This window comes from Arvicanthis niloticus, chromosome 8 (genome assembly GCF_011762505.2).
Source record: "Arvicanthis niloticus isolate mArvNil1 chromosome 8, mArvNil1.pat.X, whole genome shotgun sequence".
Lineage (NCBI taxonomy): Eukaryota > Metazoa > Chordata > Mammalia > Rodentia > Muridae > Arvicanthis > Arvicanthis niloticus.
Window position 1 is genome coordinate 65,950,093 of NC_047665.1, and position 25,472 is coordinate 65,975,564.

At 40.7% G+C, this 25,472-nt stretch overlaps 1 protein-coding gene and 1 long non-coding RNA gene across 5 annotated transcripts in view; one reads left to right on the forward strand and one right to left on the reverse strand.

Moving 5' to 3' along the window:
- The window catches only part of Cacnb2 (calcium voltage-gated channel auxiliary subunit beta 2), a 350,616-nt gene that overhangs the window by 89,414 nt on the left and 235,730 nt on the right, over positions 1 to 25,472 (forward strand). The gene's annotated exons all lie outside the window — the stretch shown is intronic.
- On the reverse strand, positions 277 to 24,963 carry LOC143443369 (uncharacterized). The gene is made up of 3 exons (XR_013112302.1): positions 24,883 to 24,963; positions 23,409 to 23,525; positions 277 to 731 (listed from the first exon to the last, which is right to left on the reverse strand). It is a non-coding gene; the product is annotated as an uncharacterized LOC143443369 (long non-coding RNA).

A 25,472-nucleotide genomic window follows, 5' to 3' on the forward strand; every position in this document is an offset into this window, starting at 1 on the left:
TCATCGTGGGTAGCCGTGAGTGGGACATTTCGGAGAAAGATGGTTTTGCAGATGAAATCAAATTAAGAAGAGATTGCACTTGATGAAGGTGAGCGCTGTCCAGTATGACTGATGCCTTTATCAGAAAGGACAATAATGACACAGCTATAAAGAAGTGGGCCATGTGGGGATGGAAAGGACAGTGGATTAGTAAAACTTGCAGCCCAGAAACTTTAAAGACTACTGAAAAAAACTAAAAGCTTAGAAAGGCATGAGATAGATTCTTCTCTGGTGCTTCAGAGAGACTGTGGCTCTGTTGACTCTTGGATGTAGAACTTTGGCCTTCAGGACAGTGGGAGAAAGATTATTTTTATTGCCTTAATCCTCTCATCCTATGGCACCCATTAGTGTGAATGTTTTCTAGAATTAAGCACAGGAGGATTTATCTGAATGAAGGCTTGGCCCTGAAAGAGTTGTGTAGGTAGTAGATAGCCAAGGACAGGAGCTAGAGAGCCAAGAACTGCTCAAAAGGGAGGTCAGGCCCATGGTGGAGTGGTATGCCCATGTTAATCAAATTTCTGCGACTGTATCATATACCTTAGAGGTAATCACATTATAAGGTCAACAGGTTTGTTTTGACTCACAAACTCAGAGATCTCAATCTGATCTGTTGCCTCATAGCTTTTAGCCCTGTGCCAAAGTAATTCATCTCACAGAAATGTACAGCAGAGTAGAACTTGTCACTTCATGGCCTAGAAAAAAAAAGAGAAAAGAAGAAGAAAGTGAGATCCCACTGTCCCCCAGACACCACAAAGATCTTAGGGTGTCTCTTTAGATCTTATTTCTTGGAGATTCCACAATATCATATTGGAATTGTACTGAGGACCAAGCCTTTAATATGTGTGAATTTACAAACACTACTGAAGCATTTGTGCTGGGATTTTAGGGTACTGTGGTGTGTCTGAAGGCACAGTGGAGTTGTAACCAGTGATGATGGTCAAAGGTGAGCAGGGAAGGCCATCTTGTGCTACACAACAAAGTCTGGCCTTGATGCACAGAGACTCTCATGACTAAAAGATGCTGATGGTTCCTTCCTGTAGCCCCATGCTCGTCCTCCACTCTCTCTGCAGCTGGCAGAATCTCCTGGTTTGGATTAACTCATCTAGGCCTCTGAAAATCTTCCAGCTAGAAAGAGGGCCAGCTGTACACTGATTCTAGGATGGAAAATATAAGACTATTTTCTACAACATTTCTCCTCATTGCATTTGACATATCTACCCCAGACACAACTTCACAATTGGCATATCATATGCTTGAATCCAAATCATGATTAGAGTCTGGATTTTCAGATTCTTGGCACCATTTCATGAATTCCTTCCAATTCTAATCTAGCTATCATTTAACAAAAACAGAGATTCTGATAGCCCCTAATCCAAGATGTCATAAAATTGTACCTCAAGTACAGTGTAGAAAACCAGAGGCTTGGGGTCTACTTTGCTATGGGTTTTCAGGCCTTGTTTTCTTATGACAAACCTATATAGTTACTTGATTTTTCTCCTTATGTGATTACTGATGCCTTCACAGTTTTCTAATATGGTTCTCACTTCCCATGAGCCAAACAAAAACAAAACACAGAAATCCCCAATATTGTAAGATTTATTTTAAATTATTTCATACAATGTATATTGATACATACGTACCCCTGATTCCTTCCCCTATCTCCTCCCAGATCCACCCCTGCCTCTCTACACCTCCAACTCTGTGTCCTTGTTTTGTGTCCTTACAATTCCTGAACTCTAATTTTTGCTGCCAATACATTTCTGTGTATAGGGCCATTTGCTTAATCATAGTCAACCAACCAGGAACTGCACCTTTAAAGGAATCCGACTCTTCTACTGTGCTCCAGAAGCCATAAATGTCCATTATTCCTCAGTTAGGGCAGGGACTCATGAACCTCTTCCTACTCCATGCTAGAATGTTGACTGGCTTCACCTTGTACAAATCTTGTATGGGTAACCACGGCTGCTGTCAGCTCAATGGTCCTATCATGTTCCGAAGACACCGGTTTGCTCCAGTCTTCTCTGACCTCTGACTTTTACAATCTTTCTAAGCCTTGGGGAGAGGTGCCATTCTTTTTTTCTGAGCACTCCAAAGACACGGTTTCTCTACACTTTAACCAGTTGTGAATTTCTACATTAACTCTTGTTCACTGGACAAAGAACCTTCTCTAATGAGATTTAGACAAAGACATAATAATTTAGAGGGTATTCTGATACCAGGGTCTGATGTCTATGCTTTCTTAAAGAACCATTTTACTTATTTTTAATAATATTTTTAAAATGTCATGTACATATACGAAGTATATTGATCTTATTCATCTCCCACTGCACCACCCCAACCCCTCCCAGGACCCATCGACCTCGTCGTTCTGTGTCCTTCTCTTAATTTCATGTCCAGTTGTAGTCTGATTCTCATACTCACTCCCCACTCCCCACTGAATCTAATTAGTATTGACCGTATGCAAAAGGTGTAGGACCATCCACTGGACCATGGGCAATCTGCTAGAGACCACATCCTCAAAGAACAGTGACTTCTTTTCCTCACCTCCTTCAACTGTCGGTAGCTTCTCATCTGGGGTAAGTTCTTATAACTGTCCTCCCTGACCAGTACTGAACGTTTGATGATGTTGATATCCTGCATGTCTCTGATGACAACCGCAGCCACTGGTGCTTTATGTGTGCAATGGCTCCATCATGTCCAAAAGACACTGTTTTTCAACAGTCCCCTCAAATCTCTATCTCTTAAAAAAATATTTCTCCCCTCCTCTTTAATGATATTCCCCAAGGCTGGGATGCTGGGAGATTGGCTAGATGACTTGTGCACAGGTGAGCACACATCACTCAGTGCTTTGACTAGTCGTGAATCCCTGCACCACTGATCCATTACCCACTGCGAAAAGAAGCATTTTGAACCAGTACTGGAAACACACACACACACACACACATACACACACACACACACACACACACAGATCTACACAGATCTATGGATTTAAACATAAATACTGCGGGGGTAGTTTGAAAGCGTGACCATTTAGTGAAACAAACACCAGGAGGTTACCCACCGGGGCCTATGATATTCCCAGCCATGTGCCTTTCACCAGCCTTACAGTTCCCTCCTTAGAGGTACATGAATTCCCTCCTGTGGAACAGTTCTAAAATCCAATCGAAAGGTAGTTGGTTACCTCCATAACCACCATCCTGCTACAATGCACCAATGGACACAACTGCATGGCGATTTGGGACTGAGTATGCAGGGTTCAGTGCTAAATATGGCCTCTTATGTCTTTTTCTCTCCCGATAGCTTGGATAGCATCTAGCAGCAGTGTGAAAGCTGGCCAGCAGGGAGAGTTTCTTCATTAGCTCAAGACGTTTCTCTATGTCCCGCAACAAAAGTGTGTGATGTTTTCAGCAATAAGGTCTTTCCATCTAGTTATGGTGGGTGGCCGAGAGCAATGATGACCTGTGCTGTTCCTCACTGAGCAACAGGTCAGTTGAAGATGTCTTAAAGGATCACTTAAAATAAATAGACTTAAATGCTGTCTCATTAGTGAATTAACATAAAATTGTAGGGATTTCAAATTTCTTCGTGAATGTTTTAATATGTGCCAGAGAGCTTGATTCAGATAATGGTAACAGCCACCCTGCAGAACAGAGTAGAAAAGGACTAAGGGAGAAGGCGGCAGAGACCTGAGAGGAGCCTGGCTGCTATTGATGCATGCACCACCAAAACCCCTACTGTCCTTGGTCTATGGGTGCTTAAACACAAAAGAGACCCAATTAGATTCTATCTAAAATTCATGTTTGTGAACTGTGAGTTTACTTTTTAATTAAAGAGTTAATGTGATCTCTTGAAAAATATTTTCAGATTTGTGGAAGCTTTAATCTAAATGCTTTGATTAACAATTTATTCAGGGAAAAAAAAATGAAAAAAAGGTCCTGAAAATGGCTGCAATATTCTTTAGCAAAGCCTGCCACCTAGTGGCAACAACATGACTAACAAAGGGCTTGGCTTTAAACCACTGGAAAGATGAGTGTCTTTGGAGTATGACTGTTCAATGAAATTACTGTCCTATCTAAACAATGTTTTAAAAAATTAAATGTAGTTTTAAAAGAAGAAAGTGTTCTAAAAATACATAAATCTTCCATTTTAGGTCTTCTACAAATTTTTAAATTTTAATCTCATCTATTCTCAAATCTTAACCTTTTCTTCTATCTCCAAGAAAGACATATAGATTCTGAGACCTGGAATCCTTTCCAGGATGTACATATGTTGACAACCATGCACATTCCTCTTGCATTTTAGATAACTACTACCACTTGACCTTATCAGCTGCAACAATAAATTCACACTGAGTGAGTGAGTTAGTGGTGAATGATCTGGAATTTTTAAAAAGACAGTGTCTGACTCTTTTGCCTAGGTTGGCCTGGACCTCGTAGGGTTACACAGGCTGACTTTGAATGTGAAGGGTGTCTCCTGTGTCAGCCTCCTCAATACTGGGATTCCAGGCATGCATAAGCCATCATGCCCAGCTCACATGGCCTCCTTGTAGCCTCTTATGAAAAGAATGTTGGAAATTAATGAATGGGAGGGGCTAAATGCCTCATAGTTCATATTTCGTAATATTTTCATAAAAGGTTGACTGACTGGAAGGATGGAAATGGTTTGTGCTTTGAAGGAACACAACACACACTGTATTTTTATTGAAATTAGAAAAAAAAAATGCCTACAAACACATTCTCCCTGACATTTCATTTGGTTCTACTTGACTGTCTCTTGGACAATATTAGTTTACAATCCAAATAATGTGTTGCAAACACTTCACAGTGACTCAGATAACTAAGTTGTTTTTCCCCCATGTGTAGAACACAGCCCAGCCTTTGATTAAAGTCTTATGTGGATTAAGTCTTAGAGACTTAATCTTTCCCGCAGAGCCACTCTGAAGGAGTCGTGCCCAATTTTAGATTTTAGAAATGTGTCTGTGCTGAGAAAGTGAAGGCAGGAAGAGAAAAGGCAGATGGATCGTTACAGTCTTTCATATGGGACCAAATTCTATGTGTCTTTACATCTCTTCTCGAGTTTCTTAGATGCTTCAGATTTTACACATCCCAAACTGAGCTGTGACCATACCTCTCCCAAAATGCTCCCTTCTGTCTCTGTCTTGCAGAAAAAGGTACTTCTCTTCTCAGCCTGGTTATAGAAACCAGTCTACAAGTCATCTTTAGTAACTGTCTTCTTGTCTCCTTATATCCAGGAATCAAACCAACTAAAATAAAAAAGCCAACAACAAACAAAGACCTAAGTGTACAGTCTAGGAGTGAATTATTGTCCATGGAACATGGCTTAGATCCAGTCAGAAAGTGAGGTTCGAGAGATGGCTCAGCATTTAAGAGCACTTGATATCTTGCAGGGGACCTGGGTTCTGTTCCTCATACCTATATTGTCGTGGTTTGAATATGCTCAAATATACCACTCACCCATACAGAGGGGATCTGTTAGGAGGTGTGGCCTTGTTGGAGTCACTGTGGCAGTGAGCTTTGAGAAACCCTCCTCCTAGCTGCCTGGAAGATAGTACTCTTCTCCTGGTGGCCTTCAGATCAAGATCAGTTCCTTCTCCAGCACCATGTCTGCCTGGACACTGCCATGCTTGCCACCATGATAATAATGGACTGAACCTCTGTTGACAGCTATGCATATTTCTCTTGCATTTTAGATAACTACCACCCCTTGACCTTATCAGCTGCAACAATAAATTCACACTGAGTGAGTGTCTCCAATTAAATGTTGTCCATTATAAAGGTTGCCATGATCATGGTATCTCTTCACTGCAATAAAATCCTAACTAAGGCACACATGGAGGCTCACAACTATCTGTAACTCTAGTTCCAAGGGATACAGTGCCCTCTTTTTATTCTCATGTACCAGGCATACATTGTATACATACAACCATGCAGGCAAAACAGTCATACACATAAAATGTTCAAAAAGATGCTAATTACCCTCTCCAAAAGTCATCCCATTATTCTACCAGTACATTCATCCTCCATGGTAGATCATGACTGCAGCTTGCAGGGTTCACTCCTGGATAAGACAAGTGATGTATTTTTTTTCTTGGCAGTCTGTATGGTACCTCCCAATCCCGTGAAAGCTAGCCAACCAGCAGGGAAGTATCTTTCTAATATATTCAAGTTTTTTTTTTATTTCCTGAAGCTAAAGTGTATAGTGTCTTCAGCTCTGGGGTCTTACTCTCTACTTATGGTGGGCAATCAAGAGCAATGACACATAGGTGTTGCTTTTGCAGGCCTCAGAGGTTTCTTTGACTGATAACTTATAGGGAGGTATCCCATAATTTTTATTTAATAACCCATGTCTTTCATTGTCCACCCATGTAGAGTACCTCTATTCAAACTTCTTTTTAAAATGCATGGACTTGGAGACACGGTTCAAAGGTTTGGGGGTGTTCTAGAAGTCCCCAGTTCAGTTCCCAGAATACTCGCCAGATGGCTTACAACTGACTCTAACTCCAGCTCCAGGGGATCCAGTACTGTCTGCTGGCTTCTGTAGATACCTGGACTAGATACCTGGACTCAAGTGCATGTAACCACACACAAACACACATATGTACATGTAATTAAAAATCAAATCTTTTAAATAGATTATTAAAAGCATTTTCTAGTTATTTTTCAAACAAGTGTGCTTCCATAATGCTTTTTCATTAATCCTTAGGGTTGGTTAAATTGCTCTTTACACATTCCTCTGTCAAGTCCCTCCATCCTCACCTCCATCTCCACTTAAACCTTCACTACCAGATATGCCTTCTTCTAGATCACATGTGTTCTGCTATCTCCTCTGTTTATACTTTTCGAATGGGTTGTAAGATAGTCAGCCACCACATGGCTTTTCAGAAACCCACAGCCCCTAAAGTATCCTCATTTCTCTTCTCTTCCCAACTCCCTCCCCACATAAGCCTTCCCATCCCCAGTGTTCCACCTCTCCAGTATCATTTTAGATAAAACTTACATACCAACTTGTATAGTTGAGGTTAAAACACAAAGGGGAATTTGTCCCCCTAACTACACTATATCTTTCTAAAGCTAATTCAATTTTAAGGTTAACCTGGGAAGATAAATGTTCTGTTAATTATTTTTATTTATACCAAATTTCAGTAAATTTTCAATCTTTATAGCACATTTTTAAAAGATTTTGATTTTTAAATTTTTAATTATGTTTACATGTATATGTCTAAAAAGACGGGTCTTTGTATTAATATTAGAATAACAATAAATAGAATATTCAGGAACAAACTATACTTTATATTGGAGAATATTTAATACACATTAAATTAAAATACACTCATGTATGTAACAACAAATGAAGTAGATGCATTCTAGAATAAACACATAAACAAAGAATACCCTTCTATATAAATTGAAATCGCTTTTGGCCTTCACTGTATGTAAAATATAATAGTGCATATAATGAAACAATAGAGCATTTATTATTTGATAGACAGTATAAAATTATAGTAGTATAATTAATTAACTAATTAACTAAAAATTAGATCCATATTTTGTGTCAAAGCTAGTTAAAGATTGCATGATTTGAAAACAGCATTAGACATTCAAGGAAGCACAGGAAGAATTTAAGATGCTCATTTATAAGGATAATGGAAAAATTAGGAAGTTTCTAGGGGAATAGTCACAGGCCAGTGTAATGGCTCAGCAGATAAACCTGCTTAGTGTTTACTGTGCAAGTCTGGCAACTAGAGTTCAACCCCCAAAACCAACTCCTGCACACACACACACACACACACACACACACACACACACACCGTGTGACACACATGTAGAAAAAGCACAGCAAAAAGGTAGAAGGTGATAGCCATTTTAAAATGTTATACCTCAACAAAACAAGTCAAAAAAAAAAAAAAAAAAAAAAACAAGTCAAATGGAAACAAGTGTCATGAAAAATTTGTTGCAGAAATATAAAGAATTAGCATATCATATAAACAGTTTGTATGAACCATAAGACTATATCAATAAACTGAGCTTATTTGTATATATAAGTACAGGGAAGTGAAGGTGATAAAAATTGTTTTTAAATATGCAAAAAAACCTTTGAGGTTGTATGTGAAGAATTAAATTTTTGATATTTTCAAATTTGTCATTATCTCATTGTTATGTTTTTCAGTAAACATCAAACATTATACTACATCTAAAAACAACAGGGTTGTTTTTGTCTATAAAGAGCCTATTTTTGGAATATACCAAACTAAATGCACAAAATCTCTATATGCCAACAGCAACGTAGACCCTTGGTATTCCTGGTAAGATATATAATCAAGTTGAAAAATAAAACACGTGCATCATAAGATTCCTTACTACCTGAATCAAATAGTGTGGGTTACCTGGATCAGTAGGTAACAGGCAGAGAGAGAGAGAGAGAGAGAGAGAGAGAGAGAGAGAAAGAGAGAGAGAGAGAGAAGAACATTTGAAGCATAGTGACACACTTCCTCCAACAAGGCCACACCTTCTAATACTTATCAAATATCACCACTCCCTAATGACTAAGCCTCCATATATATGAGCCTATGGGGCCATTCCATTTAAACTACCACATTTTGGAGTCACAGATGTGTGGTTTATTTGTTAAGATTCTTAGGGAATATAAACATTGAATTTAACAATAAATTTTAGACATCAAAATTTTACATTTTAGCAGAAGTCATTTCAAAAGTAAAATGAGGGTCATTTTACTAATTTACCAATTCCCAAGTGCCAGTGACTGTAAGTGCCCTGAAAAACATGGTTTCTAACAGTCCATATGATTACACATAGAAAGCCGTCGCACACATCCAGGTAGAAACTATACTGACTCTGCAAAGTGCATGTCAACATTTTTCTCCCTGTGAGTTTGATTTCGGTATATTTCAAATTATTTCAAATTTCTCAGGAGTCTCATGGATGCATTTATCAGTCCTAAATAAAAGGACTTCAGACTTATGAGGGGCTTGTAGGCACAGTCTTAGAGAAGGCATGCAGCACTGTGGTAGGCTCTAGAGATGTCTCTCTCTTAATGCCTGGACATGTTATATTACATTACCTTGATAACAGACAGGATTTTGCAGAGATGATTAAAAATCTTTAGTTAGAAAAAAAAAAAAGGTTGTATATTGTCTAGTCAGGTACAATGTAATCACAAGAGTTCTTCCATGTCAAAGAGGGAGGCTGAGTTCGAGGATTAACAAACGTCAACAGAAGCAGCCTCAGAGAAGAAAAGGAGATGCCTGCTGGCTTTGGGGGCTAAAGGGGTCCTAAATCAAAAGACACAGCAGTTGCTAAAACATGGAAAAGTTTGATTATTTACAAAATTCTCCATTAAGGACACCTTGAACTTTTCTTGGATGAGAATTGTACGGCCGTGAAAACACAACATGGTTTCTGGTCAAGCACCAGCTAGAGATGGCCAGAGACCCAGCAAGTTGGAGATCCCACAGGTCTCCCTGCAAGGGATGGCATACATTTTGCCACACTCCCAGACTCTAGGCTCCTGACACAAGGCCGGAGACCTCCATCAATTTGCACCTTCAGGCATGTAGGACCCAGCCAAGTGAGTCACAGTGACCAGGACTCTCATCCCTGCAGGATGCAGCCAGAGCTCATCCCTCCCCCTTTCCTCTTCCACTGCCTATCTAGCCCATATGCCCCCACTTTGGTCAGCCCTTCCATGGCTTCTCAGCAGTGCCTGGGAGCCCAAGGGCCTGAGAACCAAATGGTCCCTGGCTTCCTTTTGACCCGGGGACCCAGAACTCAAGAGTTCTAGACCCCCGCGGGACCTCAGACTGTGTTCCCTTACCCCCAGAGTGGAGTTCTGCAGTTTGATACAGCGGTAGCGTGAACACAGTCAAATTCCTGTACCTCTGCCTCTCTGAGCTTCAGCCCTAGCCCCTTTGAAGGGGCAGACGCAGGACCCATAATTCAACCCACAGGACCCACGCCCATGCACACCACAGCCCAGTGGAGAATCACTTAGGATTCTGGATTCCGGGTTGTGAGATGATGTTGTTTTCAACCCAGTTGCTGCTGATAATCAGAAGTAGTACCTTAGAGATGCCTACAGGCAGTGTGGAGGAATGGCCCTTTGTCTACAGTGTGTGGGAGATGCCTACAGACAGTGTGGAGGAATTCCACCTATCTACAGTGTACGATATTTGACAAGGGAAATGCTGCAAAGAATCCTGCAGCATTGTGCTTAGTTCATAATTTTTTGCCAAACACAATACGAAAATATGCCTTGAAGTTAAAAGAAGCCTCAGGCAGGAATGAGAAGGGCCCTCTATTCCCAGCCCTTCTGTTCTCCAACAAGATTATGCACAGGGAAGATACTGGGGTCTGAAACCGGGATTGCGACCAGGTGTCTGGGTGAATGAAACACAGTGCTGGGTGCTGGGGGTGCTTTTGTATTCTCTTCTGTGGTCAGACCTCCCCTCAGTGTTTATTCTGACCTAGTTTTTAAGTTTTCAGGGTTCCCCATAATCAGAAATAGGGAGGCAATCACTAGATACAAATGGGTAGGTGCTGGGTACCAGGTGAAGAAGCCTTTACTGTGGTGCTTAGCATAAGTGTTTAGAAAGGATGCTGCTGGTTATAGAATCCCCGTGAAGCGAGCACTATGCAGTGAGCTGGGGTAATGAAGGGAACAGGCCAAGGAGATGGGGACAGGAAGGAGGGCACTGAGGATGGAGATAGATGAACACAGAGCGTGATGCCACATATGTGTGAAAACGCTGTGATCAAACGCTTACCCTGTATGACAGCTTAAAAATCCAGTTTAAAAAACTGGGTTGGTTACAAAGTGAAGTCCAAATGGCAAAATGTTAGATTATCCAAATATTCAATGAAGATATTAGAACAAACAAAAATACCATCTGTTTGTTTGTTTGTTTTGTTCTGTTCTGTCAAAAAGAAATGTAAAAAGACAGAGAAAATAAAGAATGCTCTGTGGACTTTTCCATTCTTTTAATCTAGAGAAGAAAAGCGCCTTCTGGGGAAAACAAAAACAAAAACAAAAAAACAAAAACAAAACAGAGAATGTCTTGGCAACCCTAGGGTGTGGTAAGCCTTAGATGACAGGCAAACTAGGCCATTGGTTCATGTCAGTTGGTTTTCTGTTATTGCAACAAGTATCTGAGGCTGTTAAGTTATGAAAGAAAAAGTGAAGGCTAATTATCTGGCTCGGTAGGTAAAGTACTTGCTGCAAAATAAGAGCACCTGGCCTTGGATCCCCACCATGTGTGGGATCCAGGAAGGTGGTGTGTGCCCACTATCCTGGCACCGCAGGTGGGAAGCAGGTGCTATGCATCCATGACCAGCCACTGAAGCCAAAATGGCAAGTTCCAGGTTCAGCAAGAGACCCTGGCTCAAAAACTACAATGAAGAGTAAAAGAGGAAGACACCGAGCATTGATTTCTGGTATCTGAACAAGTGCACGCACACGCACACGCACACGCACATGCACGCACGCACAAGTTCTGGTCTGTGATCAGCTGACCACACTCCACACTCACTTTTAGACCTGTAATCAGACAAGTTATCATGGCAGGGTCAGAAGCCAGAGCAAAACGTGCCCTCTTTGCCAGGCAGTGAAAGTGGACAAGAATGAAATGGAATGATGTAGTAAAAAACATTTAAAAAATCCCAGGGCGGGGTTTCTTCCCGCCTTAGGCCATTTATATTTCTGGATGAAAGACACCCACAGCTTTTGGACCCCTTCCAAAGTAATATAGATCAGACATAACAGAGGAAGCCACCATGAGATAAAAATAGACTGTATCAGAGGGAGAGAGAGAGAGAGCCATCACGGGGTAGGAGTAAAGAAAATGTGGCCATGTGTACTGGCCAATTAGAAATAAGAACAGCTCAGATAAAACAGTAAATAGCAACAATTCGGTGTTATTGATAGGAAAATGGATTCTAACAACATGGAGGGTAGACAATTGCCCAGCTATTGTGCTGTGTAAGACATATTTAAAAATACAAGTCTCTGTGTGTCTTTCATCCAGGAACATAAATAGTCTAAGACAGAGAAGAAAACTCACGATGGAATTTTTTTAAGTATTTTTTTTTTTACTACAGAATGAAAGGGATAAGACCCCAAAAATCCTTTCAAGTACACCTCCAGTGACCTAAATGACTCTTATTAGGCCCCTTCTCTACCACTTTCAAACAGTACAATCTTATTGTCAAAGCCTTTAATACTAGAACCTTTCGGGAATATTTAAGATGCAATCTACAGCAGGATTTAACACTCCAGGTCTCTTTGCACTGTCTAGGATTGAAGTCTGGCTCTGCTCCTATAGCTGTGTGAAATTAGCATATTTGTGAGACTCAGTGCAATTTTCCCCCTCTAATAAGTGGGCACAAAGGTACTAACTTCAAGAATTGTTGTGGAAAGTAAAAGAAACATTGTCAAGTGCCTGCCAGTGAAAAACCACTGGCAATTCTCAATGGAAATCTTGAGGAACCTCAAAATTTTGAAAGAAGGAATCAGAGAATCCTTATTTTTCTATTTTGTTCTCCTGTGTTTTCTTATGTTGAGACAAGATAGCATTCTATAGCCTGGAGTGGCCTGGAGTTCACACTCCTCTTGTTTCAGCCTCCATAGTGCTAGGACCATGCTAACAGTGCATGAGGCCTGTTCTCTTTCTTATTTGCAAAAAAAAAAAAAAAAAAAAAAAAAAAAAAAAAAGAGGGGTGTGGTTATGTACAGATTTTTCTATTTATTTCATTATTTAAATAATAAAAGATAGACTTGGTATTCATCTCTAATTCAGTTTTTTTTTAACTGAAATCCCATTAGCTCAAAAATCCTTATGGAATCAGGCCCCATTTTTATGTTTTTTTTATTCTATCTTCCTTCATTCCCTCCTTCCTTCCTGTCCCCCTATCTCCTGGGTATCTGCCTATTTGTCTGTCTGTATGTCTATGTCTGTTTTTACCTTTTGAGAATTTCATTCATCACTCACGACTACAATGTTAGACAGGGTCTCCTTTAGTCCAAGCTGACTTCAAACTTGTACTTATGAATGGTCCACAAATCCGACCCACTTGCTTCTGCTCCCTGTGTACCACCACACGGAGAACCTTTAACATAGCTGATCATATTAAACGTGACCCACCCAAGTAGACTTTGTTCTGTTTGGCTTTCAGAATTCCCTCCATCCTACGTCCTACTCAGGGATGAGATGTTGACCTGTGGTTGTCAGGTCCAGAAAATCCCCATACTGGCTGAGTGACACCTTTGGGAGCCCATTCCATTTGGAATGATCTTTTAGGAGCTATTCTCCCCCTGGAAGTTCTCTCATCTGTTTCCCCTCAGCCTGTGAGGAACCTACAGACAGAATTCTGCTGTAAGGGACTAATAAGCCCTTGGAGTCACCAGAGCTGTATGCTACTGCCACCTTGTGGTCATATCTTTCTGTGACTCAGCCTCCCATTCCCTCTAAGCCCCCATCCTCTTTCTGACACCATCCTTTTTCTGTCCTCCCAGAAAGGAACACCTCAGTGCATGGTGGCCCAAGCAGGGACCCATGTAAATCCAAATACAACCAAGGACTGGATCAGTAAAGGTCTTCAGACTGGGTAGTACCCCAGTTTTCCTTAGAATTGCTGCAACTGGGCATGAATGGTTGGATGTAAACTGTTAAGTGTTACAAATTATGAATTCCTCCATGGTACCTTTCAAGAAAGTTAATACTGGGATTTTAGGCATGTTCACTGATAATGCCAAAATAAATTTATTCTCATACTGCATTCGGGTTGAAAAGTTTAAAATATCATTAATAATGGGACTTATAAACAGTTGATGTTTCTTATATAAAATAAGATATAAAACCTGGAGGATTAGGGGGGTGAGAAATGGCAAGTTCAAAGCAGATCTGGCATTTGCTTAAAACCTATTTCTTGGTTCACAGGTGGCATATTGCTGTGACCTCATATAATGCATGGGACATGGAGGGCTCTTTAGGGGCCTTCATATAAGCACACTAGTTCAGCTCTTAAGAAGCCAATCCTGGTGGCCTCAGCACCACATAGATCATACCTTTTTAGACTGTGTTGGTCATGTTTCAGCATGTGAGCTTGGCATATATACTGAGATCATTGTATTGATCAAATCAGGGAAGTGACATAGAACTATAGGTGAGTATAGGGGCAGGGGATAAATGGTCAGCGATGGAACATTTACCTAGTGATACCCTGGACACTATCCCTACTCTGGGAAGACTTATTAGCTCAGGCTTTGAAATTCAGTAGAAAATTTCTGCTGCTCCAAAATCAACTAAATTGATGTCAAAGCACACATTCGATGCTATTTCTGGAGGGGTAAAGGTGTTTGTATCAAGCATAATGAGTTGGATCTTTCAAAGAATGAAGATTCATAGTTTAATTATTTTGTCTTGGTGACTGTCTGCTTCATCAATAAAAATAATAAAAGGCTTCTGGGGTCTCAGTATAAAATAATTGGGCAAGTATACTAGATTTAAGGTTCTTTATACCTAATCAGATGAGTCCCCCTGGACTATTCTATGTCTACTCTTAAATTGGAGAAATGTTTTCCTATTCCAATTAACTTCCTCACTGCATGTTCACATGACTATATCAGACAGCAGGAAATGAGGGCTTCTTACCCATTTCATCCTAACAGTGAGTTCTACTGCTAGTTAACATGGTTTGGATGTAAAATGTCCCCAGAGAAACATGTATTGGCAACTTTGTCCTGAGCAGCAATGTCCAGAGGGTATTGGGTCACAATGACTTTCAATAGATTAACCTCTGAAGACTTCACTGCTGAAGGGACTAGAGGAAGGTGGTGGGGATTGTAAAGCATTTGATCTAGCTGCAGAAATTGAGTCTGTCTATCTATCTATCTATCTATCCATCCATCTATCTCTTTGTCTCTTTCTGTGTCTCTGTTTCTCTCTGCTGCTGCTGCTGCTGCTGCTGCTCTATCTTGTTCATTTTCAATCCTGTCCACTATAAAGCACACATCCTTTTCCTGCCATGCTCTTCCGCTATAAGATTTCTGCCTCACCACAGGCCTCAAACACAACCAGGTCAGCCACATATGACTGAGGCTCCTGACTAACAGTGCAAAAGAACATCCTTCCTCCCTGCAGCTGGTCTGTTGGGCACTGTGTCTCCATGACTGACACACTAGTACCATATCACCGGCAGCTGACTTCTCTGGAAGCTACCTTAGAAGAGACTGATCTAATCTGACGTGTCTGCTATTGTTCTAAGAATTCCTCCCGTTATGTGGTCTTGTATGAGGTTTTTTTTTCTCACACTTTCTCACCCCTCACCACCAGCAGATCATCAGTTTTCTGCTTACTTAGCCCAACTTGGTGCATTAGACATTCAGCTATCTGCTCCCCTCTCCCTCTGGCTAATGTCCCTGAGAAACACCAAGCCAGGCGGATTCTAATGCTCATTGTCTTGGCCCTTGAACTCCAGCAGATGAGTGTAATGGCTATGTTAGAAACATCAGCATGGGGAAACTTTTTGCAGATATTAACACGTATTTGGCACTGTACTCAGGACCACCCTCCCTTTTTACTTCTCAGTTTACCTGGCCCATCTACAAGACCATTCCTGAGGAACCCTTTCCACACCCTCCTAGACCTCTGGTACCCAACGCTTTCCTCTCTCTTCTCTCATTTAACGATCTTTCACTTGACTTTGCCACAGAAAAGGGCATCTCTCTGAAAAGACCTTCATGTAGCTGCTGCAATTAAGTCAGGTGCCCAATTCTCTGCCCTCCTTCACCTTACAGTGGATGAATCAAGTCAGTCTACCCATTCTGTAAACGTGCATGGTGCCTCATCCCCTCTGGACCACCCATGGACTTTCTTGTACAGTTATCTGTGATCTCTCTTGAGGCATCTCTTGTTTTACTCTAACATGTAACACCTCCTTGATTCCACATGTTTCTACAGGCATGTTATCCACTTTAAATACAATCTTCCTGAAAAAAAAAAAAATGAACCTATGATACCAATTGTTTATATCGGTTGACTCTATTTTAACAGACTTAAAATTTTTAATGTTAATTTTATTTATCGGCAGGGGAGGATAGTAGATGTGTGCTGCAGCTTGCATGTGGAGGTCAGAGGATACCTTTTAGGAGTGGGTTCTCTCCTCCTAGCATGTGGGTTCTGGGGATCAAACTCAGGTATTAGGTTTGGCAGTAAGCACCTTATCTACTGAGCCATCTTGCTGGTCCTCAGCAGATTTGGCCCAAACCCTCATTGAACTCCTCTCGTCTACAACCATTATTGATCTCCATATGTTGAGATCTGATATTCAGGGCTGGAGAGATGGCTCAGCCGTTAAAGGCTAGGCTCACAACCAAAAAATATAAGAGATCTGATATTCAATCTGAAGTTTATATCACATTTGACTTCCCTTTGGCTTTGAACCAAATAAATCATTTCCTGTATCTTACCAGACTCATGTCAGCGACAGTCACTTGTTTGTTAAAGCCAGTCCTGAGCCATCTTTGTTAAGGATTTCCCTAAGGCTCATGGTTTTAAAGGCATCTCTGCTGCCCTCCAAATGCACCTGTGTGCCCACAGCTCCCTTTGGAAACCTGAAATCATGCAATAAATCATCTACCTGGTTTGATTACATTGATATTCTTAGACTTTTAATTTAAGTTTTTTTAAAATAGGATCTCACTATGTAGCTCTGGTTGGCTTAAACTCACTACATAGACCAAGCAAGCCTCTCTCATCAAGCTCTGCCTGCCTCTGCCCTGCAGGTATGGGAATTAAAGGCATGTACCACCACATCTGACCATACATTCTACAGAAGTTTTTCAAAATTAAGATTCACCAGATGATTTTTGTTTCCCTTTTCAATCCTGCTTCTCCTTAAGGGTGCCTTTTAAAAAATTGAACTGACATTCACATAGTTGTTTGGGTCATGTATCATCCCCTTTCAAACCCTAGCTTGGTGTATTATTGTATCATGCAATATGAATCTATGGAATTTATCACTTCTACCTTCACAATACATTCAGAATCGAATCATATTTCAAGATGTCTCTACAACGTATATCCTAGATTGAGCCCTTCTTTCTTAACTGAGCTGTTGTGGTAGTTGTACACACCATCTTTTGGTGTTTTAGCTCCTTGACGTTCCTACACAGTATGCATGAGGCCACTGCTGAGATGTCAGTCAGTGTTGTTTGCCCTTCACAAAACTCTCCCATGACTTTCACTCACAAAATCCTGTTGCTATGGTGATACAGTGATCCTAACCCATCCCAACCCTGGCCATTGGAGGAGATGAAATCACAAGTCCCTACTGACTAGCTCCTCTGTGAGGATGGTGTGCCTCCACCTCTGGCCTTTGTTTAATGCCTTCTTCTCTTCATCTCACGTCTTATTTATATATCGTATTCTATACTTACCTTCCACAGATGCCTTACATGAGACAAAAACTTAGTCTTCTTGTCTGACATTCCTATCTCTCTTCCCAAAATACATCAAAATTGCAAGCTGGTGTTTAAAAATACATGTTCCTATTTCCTTTACCTGCATAGCACCACAGGAGCAGAGAGTTTTCTATTGTCCACTTGTGTATCTGTGTCCCAACTAGTTTTTATTGTCAACTAGGCACAACCTGTGTCATTAAGAAAGAGGGGCCTCAACAGAAAAAAAAAATTGTCTCAATCATATTGGTCAATTTGTGACAGCTCATTTTGATTGATGATTGAAGGGGGAGGGCCCAGCCCACTGTGAGTGGTACAATCCCTAGGCATGTGACATAGAGATCCTGCATGGCCTATGGGCTGTGCAGAGCTCAGCAGTTAGGATGTTCACACAAGATTTGTCTTTTGAGTATGCTCAGTGTATTTACACAGGCATTCCTTACTGTATCGTGCTAATACAAAATTTAAACAGACATCTCACCAAGTGAACAACTTGGACAGGAAACACTGCAGGGTTCCACTTGGGAATGTTTTCCAGTAAGGACACTTCAGAAGCTTGAGGCTCAACTCACATTCTCTACCCTCCTACACCTCACTCACCCCACCCATTCCTGTGAAATCCTTCAACTGTAGCTGGGAGGATAGCACTAATGATGGTCTAGAAACTTTTAAGAGCTTTGGCCAGCCAGTGCTGACAAGCCAGCATCTGAGAGCAAAGCAACAACTCTGAAAGTTTAATGGTTACTGAAACCAGGACCTGCAGAGTCTCAAGTCCTTTTCCTGATGAGTGTCAACAGAGGCCAGAGAAGCTGTGTTTCTGAAGTAGTAGCAGTGTGATCCTAGAGACCATTCCTAAAGTCCCAATGTTTGTATCATTTATTGGGTAGTAGCTTTGCACGGATCAGGACTCATCCCTTGGGGAGGTTCACCAGCTTATCAATGCCACCTTGAGATTAGTTGCTTAGTATATCAAGGGCCGCCTGGAGCTGGCTTTTGAGGCCTAGTTCTTATCAGAGCTACCTGGTGACAAACTCCTGTTTTACAGGCATCACATTATTCCAAATCATACAAAATAGCTTTTAAGTCACACAAAATGGTTTCACTTAAGTTCCTGCTATGTGAAGCTGGGCTGTGTAAGAACACTAGTTTAACAGGAGCCAGAGAGCAAGCCCGTAAGCAATGTTTCTCTGGGATTTGTATTTCACTTCCTGCTTGACCCTCTGCTATGTCTTTTCAGTGTCGAAGAATTTTATACTTTATTTAACAAAGCAACAGTTAGTGAAACCTCCTTATGTATTAACAAGGTGTTTTGAAGGAAAAAAAAAAGGCAGTGATTTCTAGAAGAGTTACTCCAGACTTAAGACACTAAAAAGAGAAATTCAGTCTAAAGTGTGGCAGTATGGGAAATAATTCCGTAAAAGTGGTCATGAGAGTCTAAACAATATATAAACAAAAAGCTATGACTGTCACTAATATTTTCTGAGCCAGGTGTGGTGGAACACACCTGTAATTCTGGAACTAGGGAAACAGAGACAGGAAGGGTAGTTCAAGACCATCCTGGGCTATAGTGTGAAACTTATACTCAAGCACATAGCTTGACACAAACTGTCTGTCGACTGTCTGTCATTTGTGTGTGTGTGTGTGTGTGTGTGTGTGTGTGTGTGTCTGTGTCTGTGTGTGTTTGTGTGTGATAGTATTCACTGCATCCCATGCATGAGAGTTACATAGTGAACCAGAACCCACTGTGATCCAGGAAGGCACGGCTTTAAGCTTCTAAAAGTATTTAAATTGAGTATTTAAGTTAGGGATACTTGCTTTTGCATTAGGATAGGAACTGTAAGATTTCCATTTTAAGTAAGATGAACTTATACAGAGCAGAGTAGGATTTTAAGATAAAATGAGTATGGGGCATCTGAATACCTATCTGTGCATTTTCTTTATCTTTAGATATCTTTCTATGAAAGTCGAGCCACCTGCACTAATATGGAAGTTTAGCAGTCTTTAGTCTCACTCCATTGTAAACTGAAGGCATGCACACCTACATTCCTCTGTTTCATTTTACCTCCCATGTATGTGGAGTCCTCTAGAAAGCCATCCTGAAGACCCCACTGCACCACAAAGACAGGGTAGTGGTAGACTGTCTTCACCACTCTCTTAACCATCGGTAGATTGAATAAATTTCCTCTCTCTTTTATCATATTGCGTTTGAAAGGATTCCTCTAGAATTTGTCCCACTCTCTGGAACTTCTCAAGGCCAGCAGGTGCAGGGAGGCAAGGCAGAGAGGGCAATGGGAGGATCCATTTGCTTCCACCATTGCAAGCTGATACGATCAAGCATTCCCTTAAACGTTTTTTGCTCCAGCTTCACCTCTGACCAGGCATACGTATCCTGTTGAATGGTCTTAAGGTCATTGCCATGTAATGTGTATCAGAAGCTCATGATAAGTAACAGTATTCTTTGAGATTGGTTTTTTTTTTTTTTAATTTTTTATTCCTCCCTTAATTGTTTTTCCTTTTTCATTGATTGATTGTGTTGTTTATTAATTTCATACATATATATAAAATGAATGATTACTCTTATCTCCTTTCCATCACACACACACGCACACGCGCACACATGCACAGACACATGCACATACACAATCACAAGCAAGCATGCACACACATCAATCCCTCTCCTAGCTAGGTTCTTGAATTTTGGTTTTGTCATATGGCATTTACTGTATCCAGGGCCATCTGTGTTACCATTGGTTTAGAAGCAACCCTGGAACCTGATGGGTATAGGACTTAAGCAATGATTTTCTTCCTCCTTCAAACTGGCAATGAAACTAAGAACAAAGACTCTCTTCAGTATGAAAACCCTAGGATTCTAGAGAGGGAATAGGGGAAGTACATCGGAGCTCATTTAAATCCTACTGCTACAACTGGGGAATTGTTCTGTTAGCCAAGTCACTCACCTGAGATTTGCGATCTCGGGGTGAACAACGTTAGTCTTCCTAACAGTCTCTAGACTAAAGACATCATGCTCACCCCCGCACCCCTTTTGTCCTAACTTTCCCTTTACACTTGACTCATGTCAAGCCTCTGAGTCCAGTGTGAGGCTCCTTCTGCCTCACTCCCCTGAGTAGCTTACCAAATGCCATTTGGTGTGAGACGCTTAGCGTCCTCTGAAGGTCAGTCCGAGAAACAGCCCTTTAAAGCCCGCTGTGGCATTTCCCGTCAGGCCCGTCAGGAACACTGCTTGTGCCTTTACAAGATGTTCCTTTTTATGGGACTTCAGGAGAATTTGGTGTCTGCTGTGAGTGCCAAGCAGTGTGGCACTTCTGAGCATTGGGTTTATTTTAAGCTTATGGCCAGTAAATTATGTAACTGACCGAGTTTCCCTTTTTGAGTTGCCTGCTAGAAAGCTTACAGCAAGATTCACGGCTCATCTGGGGGAAGCGCGCTGGTCATCACTGGGTGTTCCAGTCTTTATTTCTGCATCTGTTGCCCTGCCTCCATCTTCGTTGTTCTTTTAGTGTAACTCCTTTTATGTAATTTAAACATTATTTTAAAATTAATTCATGAGCACTTAGCTTTCTGTAGAGTGAGTTGGCTAGCATGTGCAAACCCCAAACTCAAACCTAACTACCATCAAAACCAAATAACTATCCTTTCAATTTTCCTTAAATGGTTTCTCAAGTTTGATGAGAGGAAGGAAGAACATTGGAAAGGGAGGAAGAAAAAGTTTGGATTATATCAATTTCAGTTGCTATAATTTTTATAGTTAAGAGATGAGTTAATTTTCATAACATGGTACTAGTTGGGTCTACATAGTAAGTGTCAGGCCAGTCGGGACTACATAGTGAGACCCTTCCTCAAGACAGGAAGGGGTCTAGTGATATAGAATGAATTTTCCCATGAGTAAAACTTTTCAACAGAAGAAAAGAAAGACATTTGGATAGTGAGTGTTTATAGATCATGAGAATGGTTTGGAAAACTACTGGAAAAGAAGCCATATAAAGGCTGATGGACTCTGTTCACTGTAGGAGAACATGTCTGCCAGTTGATTAGAGGGTAAATAAACTATTGTGTGCTCCTCCTGGGTTGGCTTGTAAAATTATTTTCTATTGGCACAGAATAAGATGGAGAAAAACAGTCGCTCGGGATTCTAAAAACCTTACCCTGCCTGTTTTTGAACAATTAACTCCCAATGCTTTGGTGTGATGGTGAATCTTGACTGTTGACTTGACTAGACTGAGAAAGTCTTGAAACTTACTTAGTAAAATGCTTTCTTGGGTATGTCTGGTAGCATTTCCAGGGAGAATTAACTAAGGAGACAAGACCTACCTTGAATGTAAAAGACCTCATTCCATACATGAAGATCAGGGTGGGATAAAAGCTGAGAAAGGAGGAAGTCAGCAAAAACCAATCCCCCCACCCCATCTCCCTCTTTTCTCTTCTCTCCCTCCCCTTCCTCTGCTCTCCCTCTCTCCTAGTCTCCTTCCTCTCCCTCTCTTCCTCTTTCCCTCTCTCCTGCTATGATATGAGTTACCCTGCCTTCATGTTTTCCTTACCATGATTGACCAAGGCTTCTGAAGCTGTAAGCCAAAGTAAATAATTATTTCCTTTAAGTCATTTTACTCAGTTATTGGTCACAGTGACAACAGTGTGATAGTATCTTCCTTTATAAACTAGAAGGAAATCAGAACTTACACTCCAGGAATTGTTAGAATCACCTGTGTCAAGTTTCTAGTCTACTTTATGGAATGGAGCCCAGTGGGAATCCATACATGTCAGCTGTTACTCGTCTTTCTCTTTTGTACTTAAGCAAAGGATTTCAAAAAGTGTTGAATTGGGGGCTGGAGAGATGGTTCAGTGGTTAAGAGCACTCCAGCCACCACATGGTGGCTCATAACCATCTGTAATGGGATCTGATGCCCTCTTCTGATGTCTGAAGACAGCTACAGTATATTCATACACATAAAATAAATAAATCTTTTTTTAAAGTGTTAAATATCCTGAGCTTTGGGCATAGGAGTTGGATTAAAGTTGTATTCATTGTGACTGAGCTCTGTGTTTTGATTGATTGTAGTTGGTTGACTGTTCAAAGAGAAGTTTCCTTGTTGTTGGGTAAGGAGATTATTTAGAGTGTAGTTAGGGATTGTGTGGTTGTAGTTGTAGGTTCTTCTCTGATCTATTGTGTCACTAGCCCTGGGGAGTTGGCTGTTTCTAGTACCAGGCATGATTTTCCTTTTTGCTGAGTGACCATAAATCAAGTTAACAAGCTTTTAGTTACCACCACAGTATGCATGCCACTACTGCACCCTTAGAATTATACTGGCATCCTGGTCATATTGTGCTTCATAGGCATAAAAGCTGTGTAGAATTGTAAGAGCCAGATGATGAGGGGATTGCTGTGAGATTGTGCCTCCTGGTAACGGCGGAAGCTACATCCATAAAGTTTCACCAACATGACTGGCTAAACAGGAACTGAACAAGGACAACAACAATAGACAAGCCAAAGTATTGTGGAGAAAGCCCACGAGGCCTTCACTCTACACAAAGAACTACAAGCAATTAAGGAATGTTGTAAACAGTAGATATAATTTGATCCAGGGAAGAACACACTATGCCGTCTAGCTTTATGTCAACTTGACACAAACTAGAGTCACTAGAAAGAAGAGAGCCTCAAATGAGAAAATGCCTCCATATGATTCAGTGATAGGCAAGTCTGTAGGGCATTTTCTTAATTAGTGATGGATGTAAGAGAACCCAGCCCTTTATGGGTGAAGCCATCCTGGTCACGTGGTCTGGGATTTTATAAGAAAGCAAGCTAAGAAAGCCATGGGAGCACGTCACAACCTCTGCATCAGCTCCTACTTCCAGGTTCCTACCTTATAGGAGTTCCTGTTCTGACTTCTTTCGATGATGAAGAGTGATGTGGAAGCATAAGCCTTTCTTCCCCAGGTTGCTTTGGTCTTAAAGCTGTATCACAGCAATGGTAAACTTACCTAAGAGCAAATGTTCATCCTTGCAAACATATATTCAAATAGCATTATACAGACTGAGTAGCTTGCATTCATGTATTTAGAATTATATATGCATGTATGAACAGTTAATGAAAAAAAGTGGCCATGCATTTGAAAGACAGCAAGAAAAGTCTGTAAGGGTAGATTTGGTTTGAGGAAAAGGAAAGGGAAATGGTGTAATTATATCATAATCTCAAAAAGTAAAATAAGTAAAATAAAGTGGTAACTTGCTAACTTTTTAAATGAATGCTATGGTGAAGTCAGTGGTGGGACAACTCTCTCTCTCTCTCTCTCTCTCTCTCTCTGTGTGTGTGTGTGTGTGTGTGTGTGTGTGTGTGTGTGTGTTAGAATTTTAGAGTCTGTCAAGCATGTTTTGTGGTAACTGAAGGGGAAATATGCATTTCTATTTCTTGGTCATTTCAATCAGAAAGGGAATTAAAATAACCACTTGGAAGTATTTTATGCTGTGGTCATTATGGATTTGCTCATGAGATATTATATCTGAACAACATGGCTTTTTCCATCCAGAGACCAATATTTTCTTTCCTATATGCAGGTTTGTATTTCTTTCCATTCATAATGAGTAAAATGAATGGGTCAGATATATTTTCGGAATAAAAGATGATCCATGGTGAATTTTCATCAGTGGATGGTCTTGGACTTGGTTTTTCATCATTACCTTTCTGATTAACATAATGGACCTCTGCCTTTGTGCAGTGTTTCTTTTGCAGTTGGAAAGTAGGGATGTTACCTCGTTGCCCTGATTTCTGCTGGGGAAAACCAGAAGTCTGGGTAGACAGCGTTTGAGCCAGAGTAGAAGAAGCAGATGAATGGAAGCTTTGTTTGCTTATTTTGCTTGCATACACTCTGCGTCACGAGTGATATTAAGACATTTTTAAAAGATACACTAAGCCACAGATACAAATACAAAGCAGAGGGAGACTGTTAGGAACCTGGGTGAATTTTAATGTTTAAATGTTTTACTACTTTGGGTTGCCAAGTAGGGACATGCCCTCGGGTCAATTTTGTGAGACTCAAAGGAAAAGGGATTGAAGTGAATTTTGATATTCTTTGCAAGTTTCCTTGTGCTATGCAGAAAACGGAGGGCATGGGATTTAAATAACTTTCATTGCAGGATTGAACTCCTTTAGATGTGATTGTATTACAAGATAAGAAGGGATTATTAGGATTACTCAGTTTTATCACACTCTTGAGTGTAGCACATAGCACATAAGCTGCAGCATATAATTTGTCTTCCAGGTATCCAGCCTATGACTCAAAAGTTGCATGGAGCCAAAGACAGTTATGAATGTGACCCTATACAAAATCATAATCTTACCCAAAACATTGAAGTTTTTCTGTTTCATTTTGGGGGTGGTGGTGTCAGTTACTTGGTTCTCAAGCTTGAGTTTTGTAAGTTATAATGTTGAGTCAGTTTCAAACGTTGGAAGTGCTTAAATCTTACTGAAGCCAAGGGCCCATTCTATGGCTTCCAGTAGTCTGGGAAGCATGACTTCTTCTCCTCTAACTACCTCATTATTCTGGTGACTTCCACTGTTATCTGTGCATAGTCTTATTGTTGAGAAATATGGTTATTGATCTAAAAAAAAAACAAACATCATAGTCGATCAAGGAATACAGAAACTTTGGCAAAAATATAAATCTGAAAAAGAATGATACATATTTCCATTGAAACTGAGTCAAATAGAATTGTGCTCTTTGGTGGCAAAAGAAGTAAAGATTAAGGCTAGGGAGATGACTTAGTAAAGTGATTGTTATGCAAGTATAAGAACCTGACTTCAGATCTCTAACACCCAGTAGAAAGCTAAGGGTGGTGGTACACACCTGTCAACCTAATGCTTAGGAGGCTAAGGCAGCAGGATTCCTGGGGCTTGCTGGCCATCTAGTTTAGCCAAAATGGTGACCTGC